Source organism: Bos grunniens, chromosome 5, assembly GCF_055505025.1.
Source record: "Bos grunniens cultivar Pamir isolate PY7600 chromosome 5, Bosgru_T2T1.0, whole genome shotgun sequence".
NCBI classification, from domain to species: domain Eukaryota; kingdom Metazoa; phylum Chordata; class Mammalia; order Artiodactyla; family Bovidae; genus Bos; species Bos grunniens.
In genome coordinates, this window is record NC_141169.1 from 117,722,100 (window position 1) to 117,735,006 (window position 12,907).

At 50.5% G+C, this 12,907-nt stretch overlaps 1 long non-coding RNA gene across 1 annotated transcript; it reads right to left on the reverse strand.

Moving 5' to 3' along the window:
- Positions 1-11,643: 11,643 nt before the first annotated feature.
- LOC147373256 (uncharacterized) lies at positions 11,644-12,883 on the reverse strand. Its single transcript, XR_015164925.1, has 2 exons — positions 12,536-12,883; positions 11,644-11,963 (listed from the first exon to the last, which is right to left on the reverse strand). It is a non-coding gene; the product is annotated as an uncharacterized LOC147373256 (long non-coding RNA).
- Between the last annotated feature and the right edge of the window lie 24 nt (positions 12,884-12,907).

Below are 12,907 nucleotides of genomic sequence, written 5' to 3' on the forward strand. Positions count from 1 at the left end.
GGGGGCCAAGGTCCCTGGTTGGGGAACAAAGATACCACCATGCCTCAAGGCACGACCAAAAAGTTAAAAAAAAAAAACAAACAGGGGTAGGGGGTGCGGGTCATGCCCTTTGGGGGTCTATCCCAGCATCCGGCCCAAAGAGGTATCAGTGTTCCAGCATTCAGCCCAAAGAGGTGTCCGTATCCCAGCATCCAGCCCAAAGAGGTGTCAGTATGTGAGTCAGCTGCTAAGAACCAGTAACACCGGCATGTTCAGGAGCCCTGGCTTCAAAGGACGCAGCCCTGGGCTCTGCTCCATCCTTTGAAAAGCTGTCCTCCTCGTGTCTCTCAGATAGCGGGAGCAACTTTCAGAGACTCTCTCTACAGCTTCCTTGTTCGTCACCTGGGGAAGCGGAGGCCAATGTCACCTCGCCTGGTCCCCTCCCTCCTGCCCTGGGCCCTCTCTGCAGCAGAACCAGGCTCCCCGGCACTTTGGTGGGAAGGGGCCTGTGCACACTGCCCGCACACAGGGCCTCCCTCACACCTGGGCAGCCTCTGGCACCCACAGGCTCAGCCCTCACACCACTGCCTCCGTGACATGAGCAGGCGAGTGCGAGACCCCAAGTCCCAGGAGAACAAGGTACCAGTCACCAGCCAGGTTCCAGGCTGCGTTAGGGGAAAATACACTGACTGACACCGCCCACCCTGGCCAGGCACCATAGTAACCATGTTCGTGAGTTATTATACCACAGGAGGTCCTGGTAAGGAACACGGAACTAACAAGCTACCACCTACCAGGAAACCAGTCAATCCAAAAGGAAATCAACCCTGAATACTCACTGGAAGGGCTGATGCTAAAGCTGAAGCTCCAATATTTCCACCACCTGATGCAAAGAACTGACTCATTGGAAAAGACCCTGATGCTGGGCAAGATTGAAGGCAGGAGGAGAAGGGGACAACAGAGGATGCAATGGTTGGATGGCATCACCGACTGGATGGACGTGAGTTTGAATAAGCTCTGGCAGTTGGTGATGGACAGGGAAGCCTGGCATGCTGCAGTCTGTAGGGTCGCAAAGAGTCGGACGTGACTGAGCGACTGAACTGAACTGATGCCAAAACCTGACTCATTGGAAAAGACCCTCATGCTGGGAAAGACTGAAGGCAGGAGGAGAAGGGGGCGACAGAGGATGTGATGATTGGATGGCATCACCGACTCAATGGACATGAGTTTGAGCAAACTGGGAGATTGTGAAGGACAGGGAAGCCTGGTGTGCTGCAGTCCACAGGGTCGCAAAGGGTCAGAAAGGACTTACCCAACGGAACAACAGCAACAACTGAAAGAGTTCAATAAAGGTCAAAAAAGAGACGCCGCATGTTCTACTGCCTCCCAGAGTCCTTCTCACTGGCGTCCATCAACCACCAGGAAGGACCCTGCATCAGAGTGATTGGCCAAAGAAAACCCGGAAAATAATCCCATCATCATAAAACTTGAGACCGAGAGCTAAGTGGCAGAACAGTCTTCCTGGGCTCCCTTAGCCTGCTGCTCTCCACCTGGGCACCTCCTCCCAGTAAAGTGCCTTTCTCTGTCAGCTTGTGTGTCTTCTTGGACAATTCATTGCTGAGAGTTAGACCAGAGCCCCCTCTCTGGGCCCTGGAAGGGGCCCCTTTCCTGCAACAGCTGGAACATCTGTCTCCGGGCTGGGCCTCTGTCTGCTACTGTGAATGTGCCCAATTCAAATCCATAGAAGGTGCTGGAATCATCTGGTCACTCACGTGTGCATCAAAGCCTGCTTAAGCTTCCCAGGTGGTACGTATGCTTTCTAAGATGCCTACTTAGTCACATAATACAGTATCCAGGCCAGTGAGGACTGATGCTGGAGAACCCACACTTTGGCCTGGCACAACCGTTCCGCGTTCAGTTTGCGTGTGCATGGGTGCTCAGTCGGGTCCGACTCCTTTGTGACCCCATGGACTGCAGCCCTCCAGGTTCCTCTGTCCACGGGATTCTCCAGGCAAGAATACTGGAGTGGGTTGCCTCTCCAGGGGATCGTCCCAACTCAGGGATCGAACCTGTGCCACCTGTATTTGTAGACGAATTCTTTACCACTGAGCCGCCTGCGAAACCTGGGTTCAATTTAGCGACTTACAATTTAGGGACTCATGGTGACATTCCCCCCTCCCTGAGTCTTTTCTCTCTGAAGGGACACCCAGGCATCGAAGAGCACAGCTCAGCCACGGAGAACAATACTGTTCAGCCTTTAGAAGGGACATGAGTGAGGGGTGTGGAGGGCAAAGGGAAATGCCCAGTAACAAAGGCAAGATTCTGAACTGTGACAGCACACATCCCACCACAGCAGGGAGGAGGAGGAGAGGTGGTAAGCTTCCCAGTTGGTGCCTATGCTTTCTAAGGTGCCTACTTAGTCACATAATAAAGTGAGGACTGATGCTGGGGAACCCACACTTGGGCCTGGCACACCGTTCCAGGTTCAATTTGTGTGTGCATGGGCGCTCAGTCATGTCCGATTCTTTTGAGACCCCCAAGGACTGCAGCCCTCCCCGAGGAGAGGGAATGGGGGGCAGGAACCCACCTTGGGGAGCACCAGGTCCCTCCGGGGAGAGGCGTTTATTGGGGCCACCTTTATTTTTTTACCGATTACTTAGAGGATCTAAAAAACTAACACCAGTCAGAGAAAGACAGGAAGGGCGGGAGAGGCAGTCACGTAAAAAAGCCTCCGAGATCTCCGGGCCGCAGCCGCGCGGGGGCGCGGGGGCGCGGGGGGCGCGGGGCCGGGGTCGCCGCCCGCGGGCGCGGTGGATCCGCATTGGCATTCCGCGCCGCGCCGCCGGGTGCGTGCCCGCGCCGTTCCCAGCCCGCGGCTCCGCGCGGGGACAGTGGCGCATTGTTCGCCCGGACACCCCGGGCGGCGCAGCGCCCTCGGGGCTTGGCGCGGCCCCGCCGCGATTTGCATGCGCTCCAGTCACAAAGGTTCAAGGTCAGGAGCGCGGGGCGGCCGAGCCCCGCCCGGCCCAGGCGCTATTCTTCGCCCCTGGCGGCGGGAATTCCTCGCCGCCCGCGCCCGGGCAGCCCCTGCGCGTGAATGGCCGAGCGCCGCCGCCGCCGTCTGAGGCGCTTTGTGTCTCGGCCCGGCCAGCTGGGCCCGCGAGGGACGTGCCAGCTCGCCCGGCGCAGCCCCCGCGCCAGCGCCCCTCGCCCATGCTAATCAGCCTGGCAGCGCATCCGGGCGGGCGGCCCGGTGGGCGCCCCCGCGCTCCCTGCCAGGAGGCCCTCAGCCTCCCCCTGCGTCCCCGGAGGCCTTCGAGTCCCTTGCCAGGGGTTCCCCACTCCCCGCGCTTCTGCCGGGTCCCCTGTCCCTCTCCACCGCCACCCCTTCGACCACGAGACCTCCCCTCCTCCCGCGCCGCCGGTGGGAAAGGCAGGCCCACCGTTCTGGGAGTGGCTGGCCAGGGCGCGGAGCGTGGCGGAGGACCCTGCCCCCGTGCGGACAGGCCCCTCGGGGCGGCCCGGGCATCCTCTCCGGGTTTCAGATTCGCGGAACAGTCCCTCAGGTTGCCCTGGAAGGTCTCCAGGGGCCCATCTGGACCGGGCTGTGTCTTCTGCAGGCCTGGGGGAGCGGGGTGCTTAGACCACTCTTCCCAGGGTCTGGCCTCTTCTGCAGCCGTCCAGACTGGCAGCCTGGAGCCCTAGGGCAACCGCTTCTTCTGAAAGCCGAAGACATTTCCAGGACGGACTGTGTGGCTCTGTGGGAGACGCCCTCGTGAGTGCCCTTGTCACGGCTCCCTGTCATGACCACCGCTCCCCCTCAAGGCCATCACCCCCTGGTGTTCTAGTCCCCTGCCCCCCGATTTCCTGGGGGCAGAAACTGCTATATCCCCACCTCACAGCAGAACTCAGGATGTACCCACCGTCTTCATAATCGAATGCATGGATGCCAGCCCGTGTAGGTTCAGCCGTGTGGTGGTGGAGGTGTACAGGCCATGGTGTTTGGTGTTTAGGGGAAAGGGACAGAGAGCCTGTCTTGTGAAGCGGAATCAGGCCTCTCTTAGGGGAGCCCCACTGTTCCCCAGGAGTGTCCCCACGTGTGACCGTCCGGGGAGGGTTATGAGTTGGCACGCAGGGCCCCAGCACGGTGCAGGAGGTCTAGAGGCTGGCACTGCAGAATCAGGGGCCCTTGGGGCACCTGGTCAGGCCTGCAGGTGGGGTGGTGCATGCTCTGGGTGCATTTATGTGGGTCTCCAGCAGCAGCCGGGGTTGAGCTGAGCCTCGTGGCCAGTCTGCCCTAGGCAAGCTCAGGCCCGAGAAGAGAAGGGGGGAGTGGGTGGGGTGGGGGCACAGGGCACCAGAGAGGGGACTACCACCAGCCCCAGAGAGACCCTCTGGAGGTGGAGAGTCTGACCTAAGGAATCAGACAGGTCCAGGTTCAAGTCCCTTCCCCAGCCCCTGGCCCTGGTGGTCCATCCTTCTCTGAGAGCCTATGAAATGGGCGTGATTATGTTTTCCTCATTGCCGGAGCTTTCCTCAGGATCCTGGGGTTAGACTGTCCAGCTTCCCTAACCCCGTGCCCGCTCAGCCAATCCCACTCCTAGCTGTTTCAACCATCCCTTCCTGGGATGCTTCTCAGTGGCTCAGAAGGCCCTCCTGCCTGCCCCCAGCCCTTCTCCATCCACTTCTTGTCCACTACTCAGCCTGTAAGGTGTGGTTCAGTTACCGCCTCCTCATGAATGCTACCTCGACCCTTGCTTTCCTCCTTCCCTCCTCCCACCTTCCTAGACTTCCCATGCCGCATTAAGGTACTAGGCTCCAAACCTGAGGGCAGTAGGGAGCCACTGCAAGCTTCACACTCAGAGTGGCAACGCTCGCCAGTGGCCTCAACGGGGAGCACGCAGAGAGGGGTCCTCAGACATCTGGAACTCACAGACCTGTCCCAATTTCAAAGAAAATATTGCAGATCTGTTGGCAACTTTCTACTTTTCCATGTTGGGATCTTTAGAAAAATAACTAATTATAATTTCCTTTTTTGAAAACATGCTTTAAAACAAACAAACAAAAAAAACAGGAAGAGCATCTCAAGAGAAAGGCCATCTCTTCATGCTGATCAAACGTGGCGTTATGAATAACTTCCACGTCACCCTTACGTTTGTCATTTCTTCGTCATCAACACTTGCAGCCGTGGTCGTGGCAGGGCCCTCACTGAGGCAGGCCCTTCTTGGGCATTTTGTCCTCTCTGAACTACTCCTTTCCTGACTCCACTGGACCAGGTGGTCTCCTGATGGTCCCCTGACTCCACTGGGGACCTCTAACTCTGCAGCTCTCAGACACCATCCCAGGGTACCCGGTCAACCATTGCAATGAGCTGAACCATGAGGAGGGTCCCATGGGCGGCCTGCAGGGGACCTGCCACAGGCAGGGGACTGCCAACCACTGGAGGAAGAGGGGAGGGCAGGGCCACCTCAAGTGAAGCTGTGGTACTGCACCTTGAGGAATGTTCTAGAAGGAGAGTCATCCTCACTTCCACCAGCAGGCTGCACCACGGACCTTTTGCTGATTGCAAGGTGGAAAAGTGAATGAAGCTGCTCAGTCATGTCCGACTCTGCGACCTCATGGACTGTACAGGCTCCTCCCTCCATGGAATTTTCCAGGCAAGGATACTGGAGTGGGTGGCCATTTCCTTCTCCAGGGGATCTTCTCGACCCAGGGATTGAACCTGGGTCTCCCGCACTGCAGGCAGGCTCTTTACCATCTACATTCTGGTTAATAGCTATCTGTCCAGGGTCCGCAAGGTGGATACCATTGGTAATTAACATTGACACCTTGCACCCTGTCTTAGAGCTGGGAGGCCCAGTGTGGTCACTGAGGGCTGAGACCCAGAGAGGGACAGCTCATGCCCAGGGTCACATAGGAGGGTTACACTGGAAAAACAACTGTTCTTCTGGGCGACATGAACTTGTAATCTTGTTTCCAGCTTTCCTTTACCCTTTTATCCCTCTGTTGAGAAAAAGTTCAAGCTTTCCTGTTTCCAGATGGTTGTTTGAAACTAGATGGTCTGAATTAATTTCTGATCTGCTCTGCTCAGTGTATGAATGCTCAGCTGCTCACTTCTACCTCCCATGGGGTCTTGTACTTGCTGCCCCAAACAGGATGTGACTGGACACCAGGGACAGACCCTGGGCTGGGTGCTGAGAACAGTAAAGACTCATGTTCTTGCTCTCCGAACACCTACAGCTTGGTGGGGCTCCAAGGCAAGGATGTAGAGCTGGTTACCAAAGCTGGATGGCTGGAGTGGTGGGTCTCAGCCAGGGGATCCACCCCAGAAAGCTTCCTGGAGGAAGTGGCAGCTGGGCTGAGGCTTTGTCTGCGGTATTTGCTCAGTAACCGATAATGGAGCTGCTATTGTTATTCACGGTAGGAGTAAGGGAGCAGGAGCTGGGAAGGCAACGTGGGTGGGAAGAACATCCCTTTCAGAGGGAACAGTAAGTGAGAAAATGCAGGCAGTTCTCTCTGGAGGGAGAAGAGGGAGGCAGTGTTGGAGAAAGGGTGGGAGGTGAGGCTGGAGAGAGAAGCATGGACCACGTGCTTAAGAAGAGGGGGGCAGGGACTTTCCTGACAGTCCAGTGGCTAACACTGCACTTCTCCACGGTAGGGGCCACGGATTAAATCCCCAGTTGGGGATCTTGCATGGCCCAAGGCACGATCAAAAAATAAATAAAAGCATAGAAATAAAATGTACAATCCCATTCATTAAAAGATTAAAAACAAAAAAAGGTCCGCAAACACTCCGTTCATCTTTCCTGGAGGGCCAATTGGTAATATACTCAAGAGCCTTTAAAAAGCAGATCCTCTGTGATGTTACAGTTCTTCTCCTGTGTGTGTGTGTGTGTTAGTCACTCAGTCATGTCCAACTCTTTGCCACCCCATGGACTGTAGCCTGCCCCCGGTTCCTCTGTCCACAGGATTCTCCAGGCAAGAATACTGGAGTGGGTAGCCATTCCCTTCTCCAGGGGATATTCCCAACCCAGGAATTGACCCCAGTCTCCTGCATTGCAGGCAGATTCTTTACCTTCTGACCCATGAGGAAAGCCCAGTTCTTCTGGTTTAGTTGCTAAGTCATATCCAACTCCTGCGACCCCATGGACTGTAGCCCGCCAGGCTCCTCTGTTCATGGAATTCTCCAGGTGAGAATACTGGAGTGGGCTGCCATTTCCTTCTCCAGGAATTCTCCGAGGAGTACCTAAATTAATAGAATTTAGAACTTGGTGGATGAACAACAAGGTCCTACCGTATAACATCAGTTCAGTTCAGGTGCTCAGTCGTGTCCGACTCTCTGAAACCCCATGAACTGCAGCACACCAGGCCTTCCTGTCCATCACCAACTCCCAGAGTTTACCCAAACTCATGTCCATTGAGTCGGTGATGCCATCCAACCATCTCATCCTCTGTTGTCCCCTTCTCCTCCTGCCTTCAATCCTTCCCAGCATCAGGGTCTTTTCCAATGAGTCAGCTCTTTGCATCAGGTGGCCAAAATATTGGAATTTCAACTTCAACGTCAGTCCTTCCAAAGAACACCCAGGACTGATTTCCTTTAGGATGGACTGGTTGGATCTCCTTGCAGTCCAAGGGACTCTCAAGAGTGTTCTCCAACACCACAGTTCAAAAGCATCCATTCTTTGGCACTCAGCTTTCTTTATAGTCTAACTCTCACATTCATACATGACCACTGGAAAAACCATAGCCTTGACTAGACGGACCTTTGTTGGCAAAGTAATGTCTCTGCTTTTGAATATGCTGTCTAGGTTGATCATAACTTTCCTTCCAAGGAGCAAGCGTCTTTTAATTTCATGGCTGCAGTCACCATCTGCAGTGATTTTGGAGCCCCCCAAAATAAAGTCTGACACTATTTCTACTGTTTCCCCATCTATTTGCCATGAAGTGATGGGACCGGATGCTGTGATCTTAGTTTTCTGAATGTTGAGTTTTAAGCCAACTTTTTCACTCTCCTCTTTCACTTTCATCAAGAGGCTCTTTAGTTCTTCTTCGTTTTCTGCCATAAGGGTGGTGTCATCTGTGTATATGAGGTTATTGATATTTCTCCCAGCAATCTTGTTTCCAGCTTGTGCATTTCAGCCCGGCATTTCACATGATGTATTCTGATATAAGTTAAATAAGCAGGGTGACAATATACATCCTTGACTGGTCTTTTCCCGATTTGGAACCAGTCCATTTGTCCATGTCTGGTTCTAACTGTTGCTTCTTGACCTGCATACAGATTTCTCAGGAGGCAGGTAAGGTGGTCTGGTATTCTTATATCTTGAAGAATTTTCCACAGTTTGTTGTGATCCACATAGTCAAAGGCTTTGGTGTAGTCAATAAAGCAGAAGTAGATATTTTTCTGGAACTCTCTTGCTTTTTCAATGATCCAACGGATGTTGGCAATTTGATCTCTGGTTCCTCTGCCTTTTCTAAATCCAGCTTGAACATCTGGAAGTTCTTGGTTCATGTACTGTTGAAGCCTGGCTTGGAGAATTTTGAGCATTACTTTACTAGCGTGTGAGATGAGTGCAATCGTGCAATAGTTTGAGCATTCTTTGGCACTCCCTTTCTTTGGGATTGGAATGAAAATGGATCTTTTCCAGTCCTGTGGCCACTGCTGAGTTTTTCAAATTTGCTGGCACATTGAGTGCAGCGCTTTCACAGCATCATCTTTTAGGATTTGAAATAGCTCGACTGGAATTCCGTATATAGGGGTATTCTCCACATTTTGATGTTTCAGAAGAGTCCGTTGTTCAGACATCTCCTTTATGTAACTTCTGCACCCGGTTTACCATTGGCTGAAGTTACTTTGCTGTACAACAGTAATTAACACAACATTAATCAACAATACTTCAATTAAAAATTAAAAAAAAAAAACACAGCTTAGACTGAAAAAAAAAAGAATTTAGAACTTGGGAATTATTAAAGATGTGCAGGGAGGATGTTCAGCATACTACATTTGTAAATCACCTAGATAGTCAACCGTGACCCAGGTACAGAAGTTATATAAAGGGGATGTCTGAACAATGGGCCATTCTGCAAGCATTAAAATGTGGGCTACGATACGACCCAGCAATCCCACTGCTAGGCATATACACCAAGGAAACCAGAACTGAAAGAGACAGGTGTACCCCAATGTTCATCACAGCACTGTTTACAATAGCCAGGGCATGGAAGCAACCTAGATGTCCATCAGCAGATGAATGGATAAAAAGCTGTGGTACATATACACAACAGAATATTACTCAGCTATTAAAAAGAGTGCATTTGAATCAGTTCTAATGAGGTGGATGAAACTGGAGCCTATTATACAGCGTGAGGTAAGTCAGAAAAACACCAATACAGTATATTAACGCATATATATGGAATTTAGAAAGATGGTAACGCTGACCCTATATGTGAGACAGCAAAAGAGACACAGATATAAAGAACAGACTTTTGGACTCTGTGGGAGAAGGCCAGGGTGGGATGATTTGAGAGAATAACATTGAAACATGTATATTATCATATGTGAAACAGATCGCCAGTTCCAGGTTCAGTGCATGAGACAGGGTGCTCAGGGCTGGTGCACTGGGATGACCCACAGGAATGGGATGGGGAGGGAGGTGGGAGGGGGGTTCAGGATGGGGACACATGTACACCCATGGCTGATTCATGTCAATGTATGGCAAAAACCACCACAATATGGTGAAGTAATTAGCCTCCAATTAAAATAAATACATTAATCATAAAAAAAATGTGGGCTATAGAAATATATTGAAAGACAAAGTGAGTTGTTGTGTATTAGCGAAAGTGAACAAGATGATAAAACATGCTATATAACCACCATTGGTCATGAATAATCACAATATATGAATATTCATTGGAAGGGCTGATGCTGAAGCTCCAGTCCTTTGGCCACCTCATTCAAAGAGCTGACTCATTAGAAAAAATTGAAGATGCTGGGAAAGATTGAAGGCAGAAGGAGAAGGGGATGACAGAGGATGAGATGGTTGGATGGCATCACCGACTTGATGGACATGAGTTTGAGCAATCTTCAGGAGCTGTTGAGGGACAGGGAGGCCTGGTGTGCTGCAGTCCATGGGGTCGCCAAGAGTCAGACATGACTGAGTGACTGAACTGAACTGAATGGATAACCACCATCATTTTAGGTATGTGTTACGAATACAGAAGAAACACTGGTCAAATATACGGTTGAATGTAAGCCGTGGTTTTTTGGAGATAGGATTTTATATATTTGTTACTTCCTTGTGAGTGCCTTTCTGCATTTGTTGATGACAATAAACGCGTATCATATTTACAGTCAAGACAAAGAGATTTGCTTGTGTGTGTGTGTGTTTCAGTGGCCCAGAAAGAAAACACCAAGTTCAGATAAAGATCCACAGTGACGCATTACTTCCCCAGAGCAGGTTTCTCTTTCCAGCTTGGAAATGTTTATGGGAAATCCTGGATGTGTAAGGCTAATCTTGGCCCCTTCTTCTCTAGAGCTCCCCAGAAGGGGCTGTCCTGATCACCTGGGCAGGGTCACCCACCAGATTTGTGACATGTACAAGCCTTGTCCCACCCAGGCACCTTAGAACCAGAATCTGGGAGAGATCTCCCCATCCTCCACAAGAAATGTCTTTTGTGTGTGTAGTAAAACACACATAAAAATTACCATTTACCATGTCAGTGTCATTAAGTATTCACATCTGTGTGCAACCATCATCAGTACTGTCCATCTCCAGAACTTCTCATCATTCCAACACAAACTCTCTGCCTATTACAGAATGACCCTCCATTCTCCCTTCCCCCGAGCCCCTGGTAACCAGAGTTCTACTTTCTGTCTCTATGAGTGTGACCACTCTATGTGCCTCATATAGTGGGATCACACAGTATCGACCCTTTGGTGTCTGGCTTACTTCACTTAGGATATAGTCTCAACTTTCATCCACGTTGCAGCATGGGTCAGAAGTTCATTCTTTTTTAAGGCTGAATAATATTCCATTGTGCATATATGCTACATTTTGTTTATCCATTCACCTGTGGGTGGACACAGGATTGTTTCTACCTCTGGCCGACCATGAGTAATGCTGCTAAGAACACAGATGAGTGAGTAACTGGGGTCCCTGCTGTCACTCCTTTGGGGTGTACGCCCAGCAGTGGCATTTTGGGGTCACATGGAAGTTTTATGTTTAGTTTTTCAAGGAAACTGCCATTCAGTTTTCCGCAGTAGCTTCGTCATTTCACATTTCCACTAGCAAATGCATGAGGGTCCTAATTTCTTTACATTCTCACCAATGCCTGCTATTATTATTTTCGTAATAGCTATCTTAGTATGTGTGAGGTTTCATTGTGGTTTTGATGTGCATTTCGCCAATGATTAGTGATGTTGAGCATCTTTTCCTATGTTATTGGTTATTTGTATACCAACTTTGCAGATATGTCTATTTAAGTCCTTTGCCTGCTTTTTAATCAGCTTTGTTGTTGTTGACTTGTAGGAGTTCTTTATATATTTTGGATACGCGCAGTCATTTTTTGCATATATGTATTTTGGGGTCATATTACTTGTTAAAACATTCATTTATTATTTTTTAAGTTTGGAAAACACAGAAAGAAAAAAGAGGGCTACAAGAAGCATTAGTGACTATATTCATTTACTCAGCAATTCCACATCTAGGGATTTGTCATAAGGAATTTTTGTGAACATGCACAAAGATTTAACCATAAGAATGTTCATCATAAAGGAAAGAGGAAGCAGGGATTAATGTCTAACCAGAGCATACAGGTTAAACAAAACACGGGTGACTCTACACAGTGCTCTGCTGTTACAAGTAACATTGTAGATGAGCCCTCTGCACGATGAGTGGACATCTGTCATTAGCCACGCATGAAAGGAGAAAACTGCAAAACGGTATTTACAGTGCGATCCCAGTTTTGTTTCAAACGTATGTGTGATTCTGTAAAGAGGAAGGAAAAATGACAACATATTAATAGTGGTGATCTTCTGTGGTGGAATCTCGGGTTATTTTTATTTTCTTCTCCGTAGTTTTTTCCAGTTTCCAATTATTTCTGCAATAAACATGTGGCTTTACAGTAAAAAAAAAGTGAATTATTTTTAAGGCATCCACAAGTGTATGCACAGTGTTACCCTGATTATGTGAAAATATATACACATATATATTCATAAAGAGTCGAACACACCTTAGCGACTGAACATCAAAAAACGAATAAAAAAGGGCTCTGCGCTGTGAGATTCTGAGATGTCTCATTTTTATTTGTATTCACCCAGGTTTTCCAAATTCCCTAGGGTCTGGTTGTTTCGTTATCTGGTTAGGCAAGACATTCATTTATTACTTTTTAAATTTGGAAAACACGGAAAGAAAAAAGAGGGCTACAAGAAGCATTAGTGACTATATTCATTGACTCAGCAATTCCACATCTAGGAAAAAGAAGGAAAACTGCTAAACTTTCAAAAATGAAAACCTAAAGTAAATGAGAATCTGAATGAGATAAAATTTAGCTCAAATACCTCGGACACGCGACCAAACAGCGAGGCAAGAGGCGGGACGCAGAAACCGACCTACTACCGCAGCTCCAGAAAAGAGGCCCCGCCCAAGCCCCGCCCCCGACCGCCCGTGGCTCCGCCTAGGCCTCGGCGCTTTCTCGGGGACACGACGTCCGCACAGCCCGCTGCCCAGGCTGTTCGGCGACGCTCCCGCAGAGGCCCCGCTCCCAGGAGCGTAAAGACCACGCCCTCAGACCCCGCCCCGCCCCCTCGGCCGCCCCGCCCCCTCGGCCGCCCCGCCGCGTCGGACCTCTAAGCCAGCTAGGCCGCGCCCTCGCCAGGGCTTCCGCAGCCGGCCGCGCCACAGGCCCCGCCCCCGGGAACGTAAGGCCACGC